We start from the raw sequence: 21,255 nt of genomic DNA, 5'->3' as shown, positions 1-21,255 counted from the left end.
GTAGGTCTGAGAATCGGCCAACATCTATTTTTTATCCCGATATTCCTACGGGATACGGACTTACGCGGGTGAAACCGCGGGGCGCAGCTAGTAAGCTATATTATTGTAAAGTGTCACTAAAAACCATTCAATAGTTTTTACGTGAAAGAGTAACAAACATCCACCCATACTTATAATATTATTAGGATATACTAGAACATTTTGTAGAAAAATTATTTTTATCTTTTATAGCTGCATTGTGTTGGATCGTCGGGTTAATAATGAGATTCAATCTTATTGTTAATAAATCGCGTTTAAAATCAGTCTTAAAGTTTTAAATTAATTTTTGATGTTGTTAAAGCAACCATTATCATCTTTTTAAAAGTAGGTATAAAGTACTTTAGGTAGCTACGACTATTTCACAAAAACAAAAGCAACTTTAAAGTCGTAGGGCAAGCAAGATTCATACATTTCTGAGTCGATTTTCACTGGTGAAAATTTAAAGTAATTAACAATAACAAAAGAGCATACTTAAGTAGAGCGTTAACTTTGAGTCTTAAACACTTGGTGTATCCCTCGGATAATACTTGTCTTACTTTAAGATTACTTAGCTTTTGTAATGTTAAACAAGGACTAAGAGGCAATACGGATGATATGGAAGTATATTCTCAATCTTATTCAATCGTAAGTACTACTTAATATGAACATTTTCTTTCTATAAGTTTTAAAATAACGCAATCCATGTCCATACAAAGAAGTGCCTGTAACAAGAGCTCCATGTGATGGGTGTATTTATATTTTACAATTACATCTATTTTCTCCTAGAACCGTTTTAGTTTCGGACATTTTAGTCTCCTGTAGGTTATAACATAAGACTGTAACCACTAGATAGGACTTCTTTAAGATAAGGCAAAAATGACGAAAAATTCAATATTCCAGGTCTGTTTTTAAAGAAATGGCAACAATATGTCACATGGAACAGAACGTACGCTGGACAATGTAATGGAGAATTGCGCAATGGATTCAATTTAGTGCTGTTATCTATTTATTGTTGTTGAATTGGCGAGATGCTAGGATAATAAAAATTGAGATAGCTTTGTACGAGACCTAACGTCGTCCAGATAGTTTTCTCGGAGTTATTTGCATAAAAAATGCGATATGTCTGGTTCATATCAAAAATATAGAAACTAGCTAACTACTTGAATAAAGCATCATCAATAATATATTCTCTTTGGCGTATTTAAAGCCTTTGAAAAAAATCGTCGTCGTCAAGCTTCCTTTCTATTCTCAAAGACATGGACCATGCACATCCTCACTTCGTAAACGAAAACCCCATTACCTTTCCAATCGCTTTGATAAATTACAATCATGTATAAGGCGTCATTAAGCAAGCGTCGACAGCGCGAACGACATTATAAGGTAATAGTGGTATGATTAATACATAAGTCGCTTGCGTCCGCTCTCGACGGCTGTCTAATGAAGAAAGGCCCGCCCGACGCTGTCACAGCGCTTATATACTTCCCCCACCATGATTGATGACGCGGCCTGATGTGGGTAAGATCCTTAACTTAATTACGTTGCGTGAAGGAGCGATAAACTGAAGAGTTACGGACATTGGAAAAAGCGAATTCTGCTTTGAATTTAATACGTTTTTGATTATTGGTATATTACCCCTCATATATTTATGTCTATTTAAAAATCCTATTTAAGAATTAAATTATAAATAAGAAACAGGAGAATTAATCGCTTTCCTCTATAATAGTACTACATTATTGCATGAAAGTTACATTTGTTAACCGACGTACTTTGACTAAACACAAAAGCTTCCTCAAGAGCCGCATTAAAACAATCCGCAGAAGCAATCGGAATATCTTGAATAGAAGTGAAAGGACACAATATCTGCTTGAAAAACTTTAAATTGACTTGCAGCAGCGTTGCCCAAACTGTTTCTGCGGTATATTTCAATCCGAAGTTACTTAACGAGCTGACTGAGATACATTTTATAAGAATCGTTCTCCGAAAACTTCGTGCTTGAGATGGATAACGTAAGTTCCGTGATTAATGTTATTCTATGAATATTTAATTCTTTCTAGTTGAAAACGGGGCAAGAAATATATGGACTTCAATATTAGATCCAGTTGTTATCCATGCACAGATTTATAAGTTTTCTAAGGGTTTAATCGCAGATAATGTGTTAGTATCAATACCAACAAAATACCGTTGTGTAGACGATTTAGATAAGGTACCTACTCCTATATACATAAGGATGTATTAAAGTATTTCTCAATATGCATTATCTTTAAATACTTCTTCATGAAATTTTTAGTTTTATAGCATTGAAAGTTCTTGATAACTAGGTTTGCTCTTGGAATTAAGATGTAAACTAAATAAGACGCGTTGAATTTAAATCCCATTTGAACGTATCGTCGAATGAGCGTGGCGCATAGCCTCCAAACAATGTTTTGATTAATAAGTGTCGTTGACATTCTAATTAAGCCAGCTAAAAGTCAGCCTTTTATGCTGAGGGGCGTTCAAATGCCGGTGTTTAGGCTGCTATATTATCATGTGTTTTCATATTTAAAGTGCTAAAAATACTTTTCTTACGACAAGTCGTGTTTGTATTAAAATTATTATGTTACTTGATAAAATGAAGGAATTGTGTATCTTAAATAGTCGAAAAAGAAGGAATTAAAAATATTATTGTGAATTATTTGACTTTCAATGTAACTCAACTCAACTACCTACCCGTCACATCTAATCTTGGTTAAATAAACCCATTAGTGCTTAATTAAAAAAACAAAGAATCCAAACAAAGCTTCCAACAAAGAAATTATCCTGACCGCTCGCAGTGGACATAAAAGAACAGTATTCTAGAATGATACCGGCAAAATACGTATTATGTAAAATACGTGTAATATCCACTAGGTATACCAGCTAAAAATTTAAATTGGATGCAAAAACTGCGTCCTACACTAATGGTGTTGCTAGTTTAAAAATATTCCGGTAAAATGGCGGCCCATCTTTATTCAGCTGTGCTATTGTTTAACGGGTTTAACCTTAGCTTACTGCTTTTGTTTTAATATGTAAATTGCGAAATGGACTTACGAATGAATATTTTCGCTATACCGGTGTTTTGCGTTTCATTTTTGGAGCGAGTTTGTAATGGCGCCAACAGCGTAAAAACGTCATAAGTGGGGTACCATGTTTCCTATAGGGATATGGGGTGACGAATTATGTTTTGTTAAATCTATAACTCTATCCTACGTTATAAAACTGCTGAGCACTACAAGCTATTTGTGTACTTTCTTGTGTTTGATTTTACGCGAGCATTACACATTTAGAAATTAAACACTTTTTAACGGATTTTAAACGCGATTTATTTATTTCAGTCTTCCCGTGACCAAGCTCGTTGTAAAGTGTTCGAAACGTCGGGTTAATAATATAATTAATAAATCGCGTTTAAAATCCGTTAAAAATTTAATTTCTAGATTTGTGGACTTCCAAATATTTCTCTCTATGGCTAACGTTTAGTCACAATAAACTTTTCATTGTACAAACAAATACTCTGATTATGTGTTATATTACATTTCAGATTGTTAATTTCAAAATTTTTAACCAACTGTTTAAAAGGTGTTAGTTATAAACGAAATTTTAAATAAAATCTAAGCAACACGACTTCTTGCAAAGATGAAATAATGTAATTAACTAATTGCTTGTAAATCCATTGTAAATGCTTTGTTTTTCATTATAAATGAAAAATTATCTGGGACTTTCCTTAACTATTCCTACGCGCGTAAATCCTCAGTTTACAAAGCTTTTATTTAATATATGTAAATCTCGAAATGGGTTTATAATGGATATAAGTAGCCAAGGTTGCTAATGAAAGAGATAGCGTCTCGTAACATACAGACTTATGTTGGATATATTTTATTATAGTTTATTTAGTTAAACCGGGATACGAACTAAGTTTTGTAGTTTTTAGCCTAAACTGTTTTGAAGAAGTTTCTAGAAGTAAAACATTTCACTTGAAGATTAGTTCAAGATTTATAATATGTTACGATCAGACCTTAAAAATGATTAAGATTAGGATGATAAAAATATGATAATACAGATATAATAGTTTATGTAAGTATCTCTTATTGATTTTCAATTAACATCACTTTTAATTCGGCACGAGTTGAAAATGTACAAAACTTCAGTTAATATATTAAAAAGCAAAATATATTTAGGCCCGTAACGAAATTACATTTTCGCCCTTTGATCTCGGGCTATAAATAAATATATAAATAACCGGGGAAATCGTTAAGTCTGTCGGTTTCAACACGAACGCCTATAAACAAGTGAACGGACGGAGCCGCGTAATTTTGTATGAGTTGTGTGTCTGTTACACGCGAGGGAAATTCTTATCGACTATTGGATATCGATAATAGTGATAGCTTGAGGGGAAATGGTTGTCGATGGAACTTTTGTATTACTTTTGTATTATGTTAGAATAAAGTAAATAGTGCAGGTAACATATTCAGCATTCGTATTTCTTCGCTTGCATAACTATCCTCTGACCTGCCAAGCCGTTTCGGACGTGATCTTTTTTTTTTTTTTTTTTATTTTAAAAAAGGTGCCATACAGCTGAACATATAATAAATAATTCCGTGTACAAATTTGCACGCCAATTACAAGGTGCACCATTAACTATTCGATACAGTGTGCGAACAAAACGAAAAGACAATAAACAACTAAAATGAAAGAATATACATACGCACAAAAATGATAGTAATGGTATAATGATAACTTTGAATACATTAATAAATGAATTATATAAATATTCGTTTCTTAAAAAACTGATAATTTCAATGTCACAAATGCTGACGTCCAAAACATACAGCCTAAAACCTTCTTCAATTTCATCGCAGTGGGATAAAGTGTTCTCTCTCTACCAAAACAACAAATAGCTTCATCTTATGAAGGTTTCGATTGAACCTTTTTCTGTATAGATATAATTAGTCACCTATATACGAAGGCAGTGGGTACATGGCGGGAGGGAGCAGACGGCCTTCCTTCCTCATTGCTTTCCTGTACCTATGTCCACGGGATAGGGCATGAGCTTGTGTATTCTGTTATACATGGGGATCTAATCGCATTATAAAAGAATTAGAATATGGGGGGAAATAAGTACTTCTGTAAGAAGGAGCATGTATATGTAGGTATTATATTATACAGGGACGTATGTTAGACTTTACGTTGGTTATAAAATTATCTACACTAATACTATGAATAGGAATCTTTCGCTGGAGCGAATTCAATAGTTCTTTCACCGTTGGAAACCTGCAACTTCCTTGAGTCACTACATAGGCTATATGTGTATCACGGGCGAAGCCGGAGCGAACAGCTAGTAGTATATAAAGTACTGTCTCTTACTTACTATTCCGCAGTGTTTTTCTTATTTTTGTTTAAATAGGTTACCATATCAAAATGTAATAGTAATGTAGGAGAGCCAACCGCCTCCGCCCATGCCTCGTACCGCCTCAGTCCCGAAATAACGCGATTAAGCGAATGAAAGGGCCAAAACGAACAAAAGCAAATGTGATTACCGCCGACTAAAGAAATAAGTAATATTTCTTTTCTTTTCACTATTTCTTTACATCGGCTAACAGCGAATTACACGTTTATAAACGTTATTTGGACTCAGATGCTTTCACTCGATCATCAAAGGGACTTCTTATATTATCAATAATAGTGGTGGAGCCACGACACGAATTTCGCGTTATGGCTCTTTTGCTGTGACCATAACACGTGGGCTATTTTTGCTCGATGGACGTTTTCGGACTTAGCGTAACATACATAATAATGCAGAGTTAAATTTCATGTTTAGCTTGCCTTTATGCATTTTCTTCATAATTTTTTCAATTATTTAATATTTAGCTCTTTAGAGAGTAAACAATAGATCTTTTATTAAATAATCCACGAGTCGGTACCAATGCTGTCAAATAAATATGCCTTAGATGAAGCGTTTATTATTTTAAGTGATTTCTAAGGCAAATTGTTTATTTTAAATAAATGTCTTAATGTTTCACGTCTTAAGCTTAAAAACACGTTACCAACACATCTTAGTTTTATATATATAACACTAAATTCGCTAAAATAAAAGACGACGAAACGACTCCAATTAAAGTTGAAATGTAAAACAAAGGCGAATCAGAGCGAGTTTGTTGTATCGTCCGAGCTATTTGTTGTTGTGATTTATTGTCGACTTGGACTGTCTTTGCTTTGTTTAAAATATATAAACAAAACACACTTGTACTTACCTATTTAGTACCTGTTTGTTTTTTAAATAAAAATTAAGATTAGTAGAGATATTTTCACCTAAATCAACTACACTGAGTGTCGCTTTTAACCGAAGGTCTTTAAAACGAAAGACATCAATTCAACTGTATTGTTTTTGACTCGATAACTCCGAGGGTTTCCGACCGATTGACGTAATTCTCTTTCTGTTTGATGGGAAATTATTATCATTTGGACCTATTATAGAATCTGGAGTGTCACCTCCCTCCCCGGGAAGTGGGTGATTGAGATTTTTCATAGAAATTATAATAAATTTTTATAGAAAAGATTTACTATAATTACAAAGGGTAAGTAGCTTTATCTGTTCCGAATATACCAGATTAGGCTTTAAAATAAAATGAACATTATGTAGTCATAATATACATAATGTAGTCTCATGTACGAAATATGTCGGTTGCCATGACAACCAGGAAGCACTAATCAAAATAAATGAAGAGTAATGAATGGCCCGAAATGTGATACTAATCTCACTTAGAAAGAGTGACGGCTCGTTTTAACCCTACCGTGAATTGCGAAATATTTCCAAAGAAGGTAAAAATAAATTGGAAAATGCCTATGTAGGGTGTGAGCCATTTCCTGCTTGTGCTTATTCGCTATGGAGCTAATTATCTCAGATGCAATTAAAAAGAAATATTAATTTTACAGAAATTGAACATTAGCCAGGTATGTACTATCAAGAAAGAATTTACATTACATTCATAATTGATACATACGCGTAAAAGAAAGAAAACAGTTCAGGTCACATAAGTATATATATGCTGTCGTAAGTCTACCACTCAGTGTAATAAAGATTTTCAATTTACCTTATGCCTTATTGACAATTAGACCGCGTATCTAAATATAAATCCAATTGATCCAAATTAGTATTTTCCTGTGTTTGATTTTCGCGAGTATTATACATTTAGAAATTAAAGAGGACCCCGTGACCACGCTCGCTGTTAAGTGTTCAAAATGTCGGGTTAATAATATAATGAATAAATCGCGTTTAAAATCCGTTAAAAAGTTGATCCACATTATCAAAGTCCAGAAGAAAACTTGACTGAATTTAAAGTAATGGGCATAAATTATAATTCCCATCATATAAAGTAGGTAAGTATTATTTATATAGTCACATTACGTATAAACTGGCTTAGCTTAATTTCCCATTCGCATAACTCCAGTAACACTATTACAAATTACAAAAAACCAAGGCATTATACAGCTAAAAGACCTCTTTATACGCCGACCACAACTATAAAAGTAAAACCGCGTTTAATTTTAAAAATTAAAACTCGAATACTTAACTCATTTATGAAATAGGTCACTGACATGTTTAGTATGAAATGCGAACTTTTAAAGCTTATAAGGAAAATAAATTATAAAACCGTTTCCGCCGTGGCTTGATCGCGATAATTAACCACTTTAATATTTTAATTTAATATTTTTATTTCCATATTTCGATTTTATTAATTTTCTATAGATTCATCTATCTAATGCAATTAGTTCGCAAGGTATATTCTAAATATTAAGGTAGGATTATGACTTCTGATTAGGTACTCGTCCTATCCTACTAATATAATAAATGCGAAAGTTTGTGAGGGTGGATGTACTCGTATATGTATGTGTGTTTGTTACTCTTTCACGAAAAAGCTACTTAACCGATTGCAATGAAATTTGGTACGTAGATAGCTGGACACCTGAAATAACACATAAGCAACGTTTTATCCCGATATTCTTACGGGATACAGACTTACGCGGGTGAAACCGCGGGACGCAGCTAGTAAACTTTAAACGAATTTTTCAAAACAATTTTGTATAGCAGCCTAACTATCAAAATAACATATAGGATATATGTACCCTTTAATATTGAACTAGCTTTCCGTCCGCGGTTTCGCCCGTGTAATAAACCATTCTCATTTTCCATTCCCGTTTCCGTGAAATTTACGTGATAAAAATATAGGGATAAAAACTATCCTATGTCCTTTCTCGGGTCTTAAAATATCTTGTACCAAATTTCAAAATCAGTTCACCCGTTCTTGAGTTATAAATAGTGTTACTAACACGGCTTTCTTTTATATCTATAGATGTGCAAAAGGGTAACCTACTGATGTAACTGTGATATGAGTGCCTACGAAAACTATTTCTGAAGTCGAAATTCTCATGCCTGCATACCAAACTGACCCTGCCCTACTTACGCTCTCGATTATCCAACACAACCTACCACCACCATAAATAATAACTATATAAAACTCGATATTAATGGATATTGGAATGCCACCACCCCGAATACCCCATACTCGGATACACCATACCCGGATTCATAAAGACCTATAAGGCTGTGTGAGTCAGTTCTAAATCAACCAGCAGATACTATAATGTGATAGGCAAAGAAAAACAGTAAGCATTGATTAGAATTTGCCGAAATAAGGCCGTACCGTGGGAGGCACGTCTGTTTGTTTGCTGCGAACCTCGTTCGGTTCTAAGTGTACATCAATATTTAAATTATTAATTCGTTTTCGATCTCCCGTTGAAACATGGAAGTTTTTTCATTTTATTTTTTTTATATACGTACGTTTTTTATTATTTTTGAAAATCGATAATTGTTTTAAATTGTTAAAAGCTCTACGCAAGGTAAGTACAGTCATTAAAATATAAAATACAGCTCTTAACATTTTGTTAATGAGTATATGATAAAAACAAACACACTTAATACTTTGAAAGTACCATCAAGTCCACCGCCATTCTAACAATGGCGAATATCTCGAAAGTTCTAGAACATTATTCTTATATCGTCATTACGGGTCGCAACGGTTGGAGCATCGACTTCAAACGTCTAATCTTAAACGCAAACGACTGAAATCCGCTTCCAAAACGCTTATTATTTTTAATCGCGAGTCCTCAGATAGGGTTGAAGCTCATTATCGCATTTCTGGGTTGCCTCCATGGTATAACAAATCTCCTCTATAAAGATTAAGTGTACTATGTACCATCGATCAGTCGCAAATTCGTCGAAATTTTTCGTCCTTTACATAATGTACAAAAAAAAAAGAAAAAATATGTATATCTAGGTTTACCATAATAGGTGGAAAATTATAATTTTTGAACTAAAAGAGAGACTGAGAAGCGCATATATATACAACAAACAGCTAAACAAGTATATACTATATACATAGTTTGCTTGAAAAAACGATTTAGAAATAACTATAGGTTTTGTACCACAGTGGTTTTCTCATGTAAGCAATAATTTAAAAAATTCCCTTTATGACAACATCACCTGAAAATTATTTTTATATACCTATATAAAACAATACTGAATCTACAAGTCGCATGTGAACAGCCAGCCTAACCCGAGAGCTTCTAGCATCAGATAGCGAAGCTAGGCGCGACTGCGATTTGCATAAAATGAGTTCCGTACAAGGCTGGAAAAGCCTCGCTAAAATGTTATTTCCATTCATATTGTTCGTCTTATCTGTATCTCTTTATGTCCTCGAAAAAACAATTCTTGTTAGAGAAACAAGATTTATAATAAGCTCTTTGTTCGGTAATTGCTTATACGCCAGAATCTGGAATTAGCTTTAATAAAGTCCTGGAAATTTTAATTTAAATAATGCCTTTAATACCAAGGTTAAAACTGAGAATAATTAATTTACCTGTTTATCACACGTTCAGTTAAATCCGAAGTATTATGTCTGAAAAATTTATTTCATCCAATTTACCCTTCTCAGTCGGTTAAATCGCTACTTAATCAAACACTTAATACATTAAAAATATATATATTATAAAGCATTGATTGACAGCGACGTACCAGCAATTAAAAACTGCCGAATGCGAACTCATCCTACCTAATTAGGTTCTGGAAAATTCTCGAAGACGTAACTCCGTCACACGCATGTAATTGGATGCTTGGTGATTGCGAGCGTGCCCTGAATGGGACATTCAATCACGGGAGATGAATAATGAATGAATAAAGCTTGTTATTGTTATGATTTGGTTAATGTACGCTGATATGTTTGTTGGATTAGATTGGGTAACAGCCTTAGCTGGAATAGTAAAGCTGTTAGTTATAGGGCCTGTTATACTGCTGTTATATTAAATACCTTTCAAAATGTAAGGAAAAATGAATAGCCAAGTAGACAAACAAGATATAAACAAACTTTTGATTTATCAACCGTTTTCTTCTTTTATCTCTGTCTTCTCTTCCTGTACATTGATGGCATTGTAAACGGATAATATGATTCATATACACGGCCTCCGGAAGACTGTATCCTCTCTCTCACCCTTCCCGGTCAATTCCTTTATTCCTGTCTTCAATCTGATTATTGTAACTTACTTCTTAAAAACTAGCAACAGATTTGTTGAGACCCTATTGCAAATGATTTTGGGCGGTGGTCATCGCTTGCCACCAGGCGAACCACCAGCTCACTTGCCCGCTCAAAAAAAAAAACTAATAACATGAATATGTTTAAATTATATAATCGTATTTCACAATGATAAACATCATTCGTAAATTCTATGCCATCGTAATGTTAAAGTTAAACGCTCGAATTGTACGTTTCATGCCTCATTTATTTAAAAACATGACTCAAGTACGTAAAAGCCTACGCGACGCGACCTATATAATATTATTGTCACGAAAATAATCGAAACACGCTACGAGTTATACAACTTTATACTATTTATGTATACTAAATACTAAATGTTTGTAATTATTTACTTATCTTTTTATGAGGATTGTCCCTTTCAATAAAATTAAGATAGAATAATTTAAACAAGCAGGCCTTTGATACTTACAAAATGAAGAAAAAAATGTAAGATCTCATGATCAGAATCTGGTCTCAAATCTCAATTATAGCCATTTAGGCTATTTACACATCCATGTCAGATATCGCGTTAGTAAGACAACAACATTTATGCTACAGTCATCCCGTCTATTAGCATTTTGTATTTCATACATGTTAGACGAAAAGACAATTTTAATACAGACTGTACTATAAATCTCAAAGTGATATAAAACTTCGCCGTCTATTTCTATCGTATGTTACATTGTCGCCATTTGCAGGCAAGTAGGTCAGGGAGCTGTGCGTGCATCAGCAATTTTGCTAAACTCTTTATACAGAGCGTTAATTAAGCAGGAATTTAGTGTATTCTGAGTTACAGAAAGTTTGAGTTGCCAGCAAACTTGTTAAATTTGTTTTCCGTCTTCACGGATCTTCATTAGCTCCAGTCCAAACTTATTATGTATGTTTGACTAGGGGCACATTAGTTCCGCGCCGAGATCTAATCCCGGCCATGTTTGGATGCCGCTAATTTTCGAGAATCCGACCAATTATAAGCCGGGTCGACGCGAATTTCGACCAATTAGAGGCAACGAAGTGTGTCGCACTCGGGAGCAGTTTTGCCGGCAATATAATTTATTAGGGAGGCTCAAAGTTGCTTCAACCCTTAAAGACTCAAGTGAAATTTGATTACGGATGCTTAAAACGTGTACCCTTGTACTCGCTCGCGATCGATTCCAATTAAAATCATTTGCAAGTAACCAAAATGCGGAGCGACCTACATTTCAATTTATATTTAATTTCTCGCACGTGGGATCCAAGCCCATTCTTTCCAGCATTTGTTATTAAAGTTGTATATAGAAACAAAAAATGTTTTTAAATTAAAATAAAAAAAATCATCCAAACAAATAGGTACTGCTCTGAAAGGAAATAATAATGTTCTAGCATACACGCTGCTTTATTGTTTAAGACTTAATATTATGTTCAAACAATGCGCTGATATAGCAACGTTTTTTGTTTTTTTTAAGGAGTGTCTGGATTATTATTACAACTTTAAAGCAGTGAAGGAAAACATATTTCAATAACATCAAAAACGCATCTACTTCTATCGAAAAGTATATCCCTTTATCTCTTTGAAGCGTGTTCACACCCACACAATAAAACAGCTTTAATTATCCTGTTTAAGCCGTTTTAATATTAATAAGCTAAACGTTGAAGAAAATACCATTTGTATTCATTAGAACTGTCTACGTCGGGATTGATGTTAGTTATTTAATTATAGAGTGGAACTGAAACTTTTAGTATTGGAGAGGAAACAGCTCGAATTAGAAACTCGTTTGTATCAGTCATCGGTTTGTAGCGAGCTCCGGTCCCTCTGAGCCCTCGCTGCCCGGCCTCCCCTCTGATGTTATCAACAATTTAGAATTCAATGTCGGGAAAAACAAATTTTTTTGTGACTCATAACATAAGTTGTTAATGTCGGCTTATTTATTTGTTACTATTCGTTTAATTTATTTCAGTAATCTATACTAATATTATAATGCTGAAGAGTTTGTTTGTTTGTTTGAACGCACTAATCTCAGAAAGTACTGGTCCGATTTGATAAATTCTTTCAGTGAGAAATTTTGAAAATTTCAATGCTATAAAACTAAAAATTAAATTCTTTCAGTGTTAGATAGCTCATTAATTGAGGAAGGCTTATAGGCTATATTATATGTACAACGGGCGAAGCCGAGGCAGACCGCCCACTAGTAAAAAATATAAGTATTACATTTAGAAATTAGAAATTCAGAGTGGTGCATATGGATTTGTCAATCCATAATCATCTGAGTTGAGATTTATAGTTATTGAAATATTTTGTGTTGATTAGTTAATTTATTGAGAAAGACTGGTAACACACGTACAAAATAACGCTTTTTAAAGGTTAATTTAAAAATATATTATACCACGCAATCGTAGAATCGAACAAGAAAACAATGATGATAAACACTTGAATTTTATATGTAAAACTATTCCGTCCAAGGTAAACGAAATGCATTTAACATTTAAAGCGACTTAGCTCGGAAACAATCAAACCAGCTAAAAGATTTCCTCGGACATTCTTGAGAATCAATTAAATTCTTTTGTCGTGCCTCGCCGTCTATTTTCTTAAGTCGGGACATCAAAAGGTTCGCAAAAAGGCCAATTAAAGGTTTTGAAATTGATTCAGTTGATGGTATCGAGCTCTCGGCGATGTTATTGACTCGTTGAAGTGGGATTGACATCAGTTTTCCTTATGGGTAAACGATCGCAGCTTTGCTATCAACTTTTCTGGTCTTTTCTATTTTTCATAACGTATTTTATAGCTAGGTAATTGTTATTTTCTTAAACTTTAACTTTGGTTTATTATTAATATACTCTTGAAGCGTTGGGAAAAGGACTTTTCATGACTGTTAAGATATATGAACATGACAAATCTTATCATTATATATCAAAATTACGTGTGACATTATTTGTCCTCGATGACCTTCTAAATTATTCAACCGATTTGAATCAAATTTGCACACCACGTGCAGTTTGAATCAACTTAAAAGATAGGATAGTTTCAATTACGATAAATAACTCCCCGTACAGAACCGGCGCATGCAGCTAGTAAACCTTCATGAACTCAATTGTCTTTATCCATATGCTTTTAACCCCGATTAAACATTGGGGAAAAATAACAGACTGAAATATCCTACTTCTCAGGAACTAAATCCACCATTTGAAACCCTGATTCCCCGCATGTGTACAAACGCCATAAATCATGAAAATTACGAAATGGCTGCTTAATCAATTAATCACCAGGGATCGGCGCTTGCTCTGTGTCTTAGCGATAGGAACCCATGAAAGGGTTGATTTATGGTAAAATAATACCCATTGGGAAATTTAAAGTGCTGACTCGCTAACTTAGAGAGCGCCTAATTAACGCATTTTCTAAAACTCGCTTGCCAGCGCCTAATGTAGATGTATGGAGCTCTTGGGATTGTGTAGGTATATTTCTTGTGACAATATTTTGTGTTTATATTATAACAAGCTTTCGCCCGCGGCTTTGCCGGCGTGAAATTTGAACATATACAAATTATTTTGTGACTATCTAGTCCTGTTTTATCCCATGGGAGCATTTAATCGGGATTAAAAGTATAATATCAACCAAGTTAGCTCATACCCTGTGTGTATACCATATTTCATCAAAATCCGTTCAGTAGTTTCAGCTTGATTGTCGGACAAACATCCAAAGAGACAAACTTTCACATATATAATATTAGTGTGATTAGTGTCATTTCGCGTTCAAGGCCTTATAGCTTTATAGGGAACTAAGTTTTGTGCGATTATTTTCTGTTTTATAATTTTGAAATTGTGAATTTAAGAAATTGTTTCCCAAAATTCTTGTTTCCCACACTTACAATCGAAACTATATCAACCAAAAACATAGATTTGGCATGTCTACATTCTAAACGTTTAACATTTTAAATCCCAAAATTCAAAGATACCAGGTATTTCAAACACGTGCTCTTCAACTTTTCTTTCAGCATACAACATTTATTGAAAGTCTAAAAAAGCGGAATTCCAAACAGCCAATACTTCGCAAAGAATTTGCGAGTTGCGCAATCGTCCCTACGTCCCACAAAGTATTTCCTTACACATGGCCTCGCGAAAACTTCAGCAGTAGTACCAACTTTGGGGATTTATCTCGCGAGGCTTCATTAACCCGGCCACACTCATGTAATAATATAATGTCCTTGGCTATGCGACAAACTTTCTCAAGATTGTTTTTAATGAATCTAGATAATTCCCGAAGCAAGTATTAACACGCTCATATATAGATGTATTTATTGTTGGTGTCACAAATAATCTACTAAATATATCGATATTTAAAACATAAAATCAATCCGGCATAGAGGCTCTGAATTTTTGAATCTATTTTAGTCTTTGATTGTTTAAAAACATCCCACATTTCTTCAATAAACTTGCCAATTTCCTTTTGAACAGTATTACATACATTTCACTCTACAGATGAAAAGCCCTTTTTATATGTGTTGAATGTGTGCGTGTACCGACAAAGTCAGCCTTTATACCTACTAATAACTTATCATTTAATGGCCCGTAACTGAGGTAAGTCGCGATGTTAACCCAATTTTTCTATATAGGTCGCTGGAAAGTGTTCCCGTTGTTCCAGTATCGGCCTCTGTCCGTCACTCCTTACAATTGTGCAGTTAAATGATGTTTATTCTTTGCTTTTATTCTCGTGTCAACAATCTTGCTAAGTTTATTACCTACTTGGTGACTGGGAATAAAATGTTGTATTTCTTTGGGTTTACTTTGCATTTCTTGGAGAATTGATAAAGCTTAAAGAGTGTAAACTTGTTAGAGTAGTTCTTTTTATTGTGTTTAAAAGTTATTTGCTCCTTGCAAATAACTTGCGAGCCTTTGTCCAGTTCGTCTTCTCTTTCAGAGGATTCTCATAAAAATTGTCAAAATTAATAAAGACATAGTTGCTTGTTTGTTCATATATTAGTTCACTAATATATGAATTAAATCCTTTACTATGTTTGTGATAGCGACTCTTTAATAACAACTGAAGATCGAAACCAACTCTGCCGTCGGTAAGCTCCCGCTATCCACGGCAGCAGTAATCTATATTTCTACAATTGAACAGCTAGAATAATGATATATTCAAAGATTTAAAGATAAGTCTAGCAGTTTCAACAAAAGCTGATCAAGACGGATAAATGTACAAAGTGATTTTATCAAATTCCTTCCCCTAAATTGCGGCGTGTTTGCGAGCGTCAAATTTGATTCATTTATAACGGGATTAGCGCTTGCACCTGCCGTGCTTTAAAGCCGATTACTTGATCGCTTTCATATTTCCATTGCGATTCATTTTCTTCGACTTTTGCGTAATTTTTTGTTTTAACAGAATTCAACTCTTAAAGCACACGACGGCATAAAAAAGGCAACTTTAAATAGTCCTATAATTACTCTGTCTTAAGTAACGATAGATGGGGAGGAATTCAGTTTGTTTATCGTTTAAATGTGTTTTCCTGTCTTAAATGTGAAAAATGATTCGTTTAATAATAAATTAATTAGAATTGGAACAGTTAGTGAATTTCTCTTCGACGTGAAGCGACTATCTTGCTTTGTATAGGTTTAGTAAAGATACTGTGGTAAATCCCCGAATGCATACATAAGCATGAGAAAGGCTGTATCAAATGTCCCATGTCTATATCGTAGGTTTGGATTAGATTGCTCAATAAAATGTCAAGGATTATTATAATTTACCATAAATAACAAATAATTAAAGCTATAACATCTTATCTCCCCGTGCAGGGCTATAAGTTTTAAAATCTTATGCGATCGGCCGCTTACCGACCCGCTCCAAGCCGCTTAACGCTCAGCTGATAATTACCCTGACCCTACCTGACCTTTTTATGAATTATATCTGTCTAACTAGCCGCCTCATTGGCTGGACAGTTTTGTGATGTGGTTATATTGTGTTAACTTTATGGTTAATGTATGACGGTAATATTATTTTTTAAAAAACAAACCGATTGTCGTAATACTTTTGTGTTTAATGTGAAATTGTTGTTGTGAAATGTGAAATTTGGTCCCATTTTAGAATGTAGAGTGGTACCTTCTACCCAGGGGTACCCAGGTTCTGACCTTCATTGTACAAAAGAATGATTGATGTTGAAAAAATTTGAAATAATGCAGCCTTTAATAATTGTATTGCGCTCTTTTAAACGCGTAAATTACTCTTAATTTTCAAATAATTATTTTATTTCTTAAATTCTTTATCACCTGACTGATTCTTAATTGTTAATTGTTAACGTGTATTAGAAAATAGGTATAATATTGTAAATAGGGAATAATATTGCGGGTTTAATTAGTTTTGAAACTCCACATTTGCGCAGCCATCTTTGAGAACAAATTCTTCTTTTGTGATATCAAAAAGTTCTCAACAAAACTAATGTACAGATTTGTATTAGGGACTATGAAATTATGTATTTTAAAAAAGATAGAAGCCCGCTGGCGGCGCACCCGGCGTACGTTACACGCGAGCTTGTAACGCTATCCCACAGACATTGCCAAGTCGCTTCGGCGCTAACTCGATACAGATGCAATCTAAAGATACGACTTTATTTGACATGTTTTTGATTCTTTTCCTATGTAAATGTAATCTTTTGTGTTGAGATTTTGAAATAGCAGTTTTGATATCGCGCTCATTTCAAAGAGTTGTGTGATTTCCATTTAAATGGAGGCGCTCGTATTTTGTCTTTATTTTGAATTGTATCTTCGCTGCAGCCGCGTTTTCCTCACATTTTGTTTGTTTTATGAGGCAGTTATTGTTATTATTATTGGCATGTGTCACAATACGTGTGTTTGGGTGATTTAGAAATAACGTTTACGATATGATGACATCGTGGAATTGATTTCAATAATAGGCTTAGAGTTGATTTATATCGTATCTGTTTCCAATGTACTTATAACCAAACATATAAAATTTTACCTCAAATAGATTTGCATAACTATTATGGGTAAATGATATAACAGATAACGGTACAAGTAAAATCAACACAGCATACAATTTGGTCACGATTACAAACAAGGACATACAGAATAAAGAATGTAATAGTAAGATTTAAAACGAGACTGAAAACCACCCATTGGCGTCTTCCCACCACACCGGCGTGTTAAAAGAATCGCCTAATTATACAAACATAAGTAAATAATCATGTACATTCGAATCGAAAAAACATATACAGCGTGTATGAATGGCATTAAATTTGAAAAACTGGCTGGACGGGTCGGTGGATCGACCAGGTGCATGCGCCGGCGGGTCTCGGCGGCGAGAAACGGGATGTTGTATGAGCCAAGGTATGAGATGCGCGTAGCTACGTTTATTATAAATGCGAAAGTGTTTATTTGTTTGATTGTTTGTCTTGCACGTCGCGACGGAACGCTATGTTGATATCATGTGTGTCATAGGCTCCTTTTTATGGCGACAAAACATCTCATTCCCATAGGAATTTTTTATTTTGGCGAAGCCGCGATCGGGAAGCTAGTAGGTATGTTATAAACGTGAAAGTTTTGAAGACAATAACTGAACAAGATGTCATTTCAATCTGCATCTAGTGGTCTATTATATATGTCATACGCGTATTCCTAATAGGAATAAAAAAATCGTGTCACCATCAAGAAATACGTAAATTTAACTAAAAGCATTTAAGTATGACGGATCATCTATTTAACTATCTATTTGTTTGCAAAATATTGAGTTTTAGTTAATCCGAGTTTACTACACTTCCTCGAACTTTAGTAACAGGTTATTACGTTTAGAATATTTTATTATAATTTCCGCAAGTAAATAGCGGTTGTTTTTAATTATGCATTTATTATTTCAACTTCGTCTCTTCATTTGATTTCTTAATAAATGAAATATTAACATAATTCTGACAATTAGGATAGGAGATTGGCTGAATATCAGTGCTGAGACATATCGCAGAATGAATACTGAATAATCTTCTTTTGACAGTTCAGTGCTGAAATACTATTGTCTTTTCTAAGGTCGCGTATTACTCTTTGGGTCGGAAAGAATAAAATGGACAAGCATTTAGAGCAAGTGCGTTTGTAATAAATAAAAACTAAGTTTAAAGAGAATCCATGCCTTATAAATTAAAATGAAAAACTAGCTGGTACGCAGGTACTGAGTTGCAGCTTTCAAATATTGAAAGAGCTTTTGAAATCGGTCTAGCAGTTGTGCGGAAAAACGTTACAAACATACAAAATTATAAACCTTTTAATAATAGTATAGATAATGAACATACTACGCTTTGGACCACGCTCGGTCGTGTTGTCACCAAGCGTAAGATACAGCCAAGCGGATGATTTGTGGACGTCCCCATCTCGACATAAATAACGTTTGCTGGTCGTTGTTTGTATCCATTTAATTAATATCGCCTTTTACTTTACTTTGACAGCGTTTACACATAGCTATTGATTTGATGGTGTATTTAAAGAACAATTGATCCTAATTTGTAATATACGTGCAGACAATTCTTTCTGTTTCTCCTTTAAATTGTTAATTTATTTTTGTTTATTCCATGTTATTTTATGTCTGTGCTGAATTAAGCGTTACTTCTTTCTTTCATTTTTAATTTATAACACACGTACAGACTCATAGAATATGTGACAGATATTTTACATCCGTAATTGGTTCCTGATACATGTCTCATTATCATAACGAATCTTTATTATATCCTATCTTATCATATCTTATCTTTATAATATCCTAGGCCCTTTTCTTTTTCTCAGCCTATATCAATCCTTTCCTTTATTCCCCTCCTTTCTTCATCCCTTCCCATTTACCCATTAACAATCGGCAATCCCTTTGTAGACGTTTAAGTGCAAACAACCTTACGCCTTGGTAAATATCCATAGGCGGTGGTAACGCTTTCCATCAGGCGACCCGCCAGCTCCATTGCCGACGATGACAAAAATATCACCATAATAATCTTAACACCGTTAAATCCTGGTTTGCCAAATAGCTATTAACTCCTAGTAACGAAAGTAATAAAATATTTTATTTTTATGATTATTTGGTAAATAAACCAATAGATTGAAAACTATTTTTTGCATGTTAGAATAAATATAATAGGTAGTTATAAATCCGTAAAATGGTAAATTAAACAAAATTTCATTTCCAAACCTTTTTTTTTTCCTATTCAATATTTACACAAATTATAAAAATAAAAGGCTTTATCGCTAGCTTTTATTCGCGACATAATATTTAGCGAAAATACAGGAATCCAGAGTTTCCCAGGCGACATGAAACCCGCGATAAACATGAAGGTCCATACCTAGGTTCTGAATTGCGTGAATTGTGAAGAATTTCGAAGGCGACCCTCGTAAACCCTGGCCTAAAAATTCGACTGGACAAATTATTTATCGTAAACGTTTCATGTCGACGGAATGGTGAATACTCTTCGTGGAAAAAGTTTCTAGAAATAAAACATTTATATCTGGGTTAAAAACTCGTATTTTATCGTTTCATCCATTAAAACTTTACAAATATGTTATCACGATAAGCGTTTCTAATTTATGTTATGCAAGAATTATAAAATACAAGCTGTTGCCCACGGCTTCGCTTGCTTCGTTAAACAATATTAACAGTTGCCATACATGTCACATAGTATAGAACAAAGTCGTTTTCTCTATCCCAATGTATGCTTAAATCTTTAAAACTGCACAACGGATTTTGATGCGGTTTTTTTTAATAGATAGGGTTATTCAAGGGGAAGGTTTATATGTATAATAACATCTGTTACACTAGTCCAAATTTAACGCGTACGAAGCCGCGGGCAAAACCTAGTTTTTAATATAACCCTCTCGATCGCAACGGGTTGTACAATATCGGAGCGATTCATATGTACATCACAATGGATATTCTCATGGGAATAAGATGTTTCCCCGCGATATAAAGTAGCCAATCTCACTCTCTAGCCTCCTAACTATCTTCACAGAGATAAAGGATGCAATACCGCTCCGTTGCGACGTGAAGATGGACAAACAAACACAATTTCGTCTTTATAATATAGACTCTATATTATAAATGCGAAATTGTGAGATGTTTACTTTATGTTATAAGCAAGGGCAAAGGTGATATAATATGTAACCCAGCCAACGATATCCAATTGATACTAAAAAGGTATCAAATTATCTAAATACTATAATAAATTTTTTTTGTTCCGTGTAAAAATATGAAAATGTACCAACCATTGTACGGCAGCGGACGACAACGCTCTAAACACAGCTTAAAAATACATCGAGCATGACCTATTTCTGTGCCACTTGATTCCGAGTCAAATATTTTCCTCCGAGTAGCCATTTAAAAGCTCCCAAGTTTTCACGGAAGCGGCGAAATTAAAAATTTCCACTGTTTACTGGGAAACTACAGGTTTCTTTGCTTAACAAAATTTTAATAATAATACCCTACAATGTTCATACTTTTATGCTGTAATGGAAAACGAAGGCTGCCGTAACTGGTGCTTATTATATTTTACAATCAAACGAGCGAAGTGATTGTAAATTTAACGAGATATAAACCTCAGATGTGATGAACTTGCCCTCTGTATATTTAGACAGCGCCATCTTTAATTTACTG

At 34.1% G+C, this 21,255-nt stretch overlaps 1 protein-coding gene across 4 annotated transcripts in view; it reads left to right on the top strand.

Moving 5' to 3' along the window:
• Positions 1-21,255, top strand: part of LOC119839548 (toll-like receptor 6) — a 190,495-nt gene that overhangs the window by 56,126 nt on the left and 113,114 nt on the right. The gene's annotated exons all lie outside the window — the stretch shown is intronic.

This window comes from Zerene cesonia, chromosome 1 (genome assembly GCF_012273895.1).
Source record: "Zerene cesonia ecotype Mississippi chromosome 1, Zerene_cesonia_1.1, whole genome shotgun sequence".
Taxonomy (NCBI): domain Eukaryota; kingdom Metazoa; phylum Arthropoda; class Insecta; order Lepidoptera; family Pieridae; genus Zerene; species Zerene cesonia.
This window is presented reverse-complemented; position numbering and strand designations above follow the sequence as displayed.